We start from the raw sequence: 2904 nt of genomic DNA, 5'->3' as shown, positions 1-2904 counted from the left end.
AAAAATAAAATAAATATTCTGGATCCTTGTAGACCAGCTGCTATAATCAAACAACAATATGGATCATCAATGATCAGTAATTAGTATCAGCGGCAAAAAAACGTGATCGTGGGTCTTTAAAAGTTATATTTGCTCCCTCTTTTTCTTTTTTGCTGATACGATCCAAATAAATAAATATAATAAATAATCATTCACTAACAAAATGTGTCCACAGTAGGGCTGCCAAACCTGCTGCTGGGCACACAGTGCTGAGGAAAGACTTTTAATACTTGAAGGTAATACTCACTTTTTCCTTTTCGTATACTGTAGTCGATGGTGATTTGCTTCTCTTCCATCCTGACCTTTCGCGTCAGTGTGCAGTTGTAAGTCACGGGTTTATGTTCGTACAGCACAAAATGGTTCGGGATGGTAATGTTGCAATTCATGGATTGGTTAGCCGGCAGGAACCCGTCTGAAGCCGAAAACGTACAGGAGAAGGGCGGAGAACCCTTACATAATGCATAACGGCACTGCAACCTTCAATAGATCAAACATCTTATGGTTACTTTTATTTGCAAGGCACACTTTATTTAAGGTCAAAGCCAAAAGCAAATGCATAGCAAGTTAAGTTGATTGAATGTGAGAACTGGTCTGTGTTAATGAGGAGACTGGGGGCTTCCACCTGAGGCTGCTGTTGGAGGTGCATGCAGTCAAAATGCCGAAATCCCCCTGCTTCAAGGTCCAAGTTGAACCTGCAGACAGATGGTATCTTATAAAATCATGTCATAGTTTCTGAGACGTGCATCACACAATTCCACTTCTCTTACCACAGTGTTAGATAGTTTAAAGAGTTGTCAGGTTAAGATTCTATTTCAACCAGATGTTAAACGCACCCTTAACATCTCAAACCCTGTATTTTATAGTCAAACCTGAGAGCTGAAGTCTCTTGCGGTGTTGGACCTTATTTCGGAAAAAATATGAAGAGTAGTCCAAGGTGAGAGACAAATAGATATATATTTTATCCTGTTTGAATTGTGCCATTAATGACACATATGATGTTTGTCAATTTAAAAGATAATTTTGAAAGTCTCACTTTGTCGTAGTAACATTTAGTTTCAGTGAACAACATCTTCTACGACGTCACCAGCACCAGCATAGCCATTAGCTTAGCTTGCTATCTTTTAAATTGACAAACATCATATGTGTAATTCATGGCACAATTCAACGGGATCAAAAATCTATTTTGGCTATCATACATATTTTGCTGGCGGTCAACCAGAAGGTTAATTACTCCTTTTAAAGGACCTTTAAAATATCAGAGCCGGACGACATCATGTTTTTTGATCAAATACTCTTCAATCGGTGATAAAGCAACAACAACAACAACAACAACAACAACAACAACAACAACAACAACAGAAGCACACGGACACGAGCACAACAGAAAGAAACTCAATAGTGTAACAGTGATGTAATCCAATCTCTCAGATCCGATTAAGGCCGGTTCTGCTGATTGATCAGCTCGTTACAGGAGCAGCAGAGCCCACTAAAATGTTGTTAGTGTCCTCCTGAATCTCAAAGCTACAAACTCAACCGCCCACAGCCGCTCACATCAACCGCTATAATCATACATCATGCACGATACCTGTAAAAAATAAAAATAACATGTTATATCTTCTTTTATCAGTTTTAAATTAAAATCCACTTTCTCAGATTTGCAGCTTACCTATGAGGAGGAAGAGAAGAGACAAAGAGATGTGCATTTTCCTCATCCAGCTTTTGACAAAAAAGCAAAATGGTACAGTCATAGTGTGGAAATAAAATATTATTATTATTACATTTGATCCAAATGATGCAAAAGTCCTTTCATCATGAAAAACAAATGTAAACATTATTCAGTTCTGGCTGTTTAGTTCATGGAGGTGGATTTAAGGAATAAAGTGTTCATGAGCAAATTCAGATTAATACGCCATGTTAAATATCATTATTGATCCTTCCCTGCCCAAGAGCAGTTTTACAAGCTAAAAAATCATTAAATGAGACCAACCATTAGACTTTAATGGGAACAGGAACCCAGTTTGAACCCTGCTGTCACGCAACATGTAACATGAAAGCAACCTTCAACTGATCCAACAGGTCTCATGCACCGTTATAAGTGAATAAACACAGTGTGTGTGTGGAGTGTAAATGTATTTCAATGTCCTACCGTTGACTTGTTCGTTTCTCCTCCGTGACTGTGGACGATGGCAGTGATCATAGAGTCGGTGTGATGGGCAGGGCCAGATGAGGGAAGCAGCTGGAGCTGGAGGGTTAAAGTGCTGCTGCACCGCACGGTACACACTGTTGCTGGTCTGAGGTCTGTGGGGGATTGCTGATGTAAAACTGTCATATGTTGTTGTTTTTTGCAAGACACTTTCAGTCAGACATTAAAATGTTCAGTGTTCTGCAGAGGATAATTAGTGTCCAATGTGCATCTCTGGAACTGTATTTAAGAAGTAAACCAGTGAGCTAAACCAGTGGAGTCGGTCTAGTGGGAAACTGGCTTTATGAACATGACACCTGCTGCTTTGGTGTTGAATGTATGAGTCTGTACATTCTTGATTAAAAGCTCTGTTTTTTCTGTCTACTTCTCTGTTTTTAGCGCATAATAAATTGCTTTTCTCCGACTCATTTATTTCTCGTCCACAGACTGTTTATAAGAAGTGGACGAAGTCTTTGTGACGTCACTCATTGGTTTGTGGACTGATGTTTTGAAGCCTTGAGTTCCACCTTTTGGCCGTCGCCATCTTGTTTCTTTTGCAACCGGTAAACAGGAAGTGACCATATCTGGACTGAGGAGGAGTGACGTAGAGACGCCGTATACGTCTCTGGTAGAGACATGTCAATCACTGTGTAGCCCCGCCCTAAAGCATCCCCTGCTTTATG

The 2904-nt window shown here is 39.8% G+C and overlaps 1 long non-coding RNA gene across 1 annotated transcript; it reads right to left on the bottom strand.

Moving 5' to 3' along the window:
* Positions 1–292: 292 nt before the first annotated feature.
* Positions 293–2254, bottom strand: LOC116377508 (uncharacterized). The gene is made up of 4 exons (XR_004212209.1): positions 2186–2254; positions 1706–1755; positions 662–731; positions 293–516 (listed from the first exon to the last, which is right to left on the bottom strand). It is a non-coding gene; the product is annotated as an uncharacterized LOC116377508 (long non-coding RNA).
* Between the last annotated feature and the right edge of the window lie 650 nt (positions 2255–2904).

The sequence above is a fragment of the Anarrhichthys ocellatus genome, unplaced genomic scaffold (genome assembly GCF_004355925.1).
Source record: "Anarrhichthys ocellatus isolate YVR2014 unplaced genomic scaffold, GSC_Weel_1.0 scaffold1342, whole genome shotgun sequence".
NCBI lineage: Eukaryota > Metazoa > Chordata > Actinopteri > Perciformes > Anarhichadidae > Anarrhichthys > Anarrhichthys ocellatus.
This window is presented reverse-complemented; position numbering and strand designations above follow the sequence as displayed.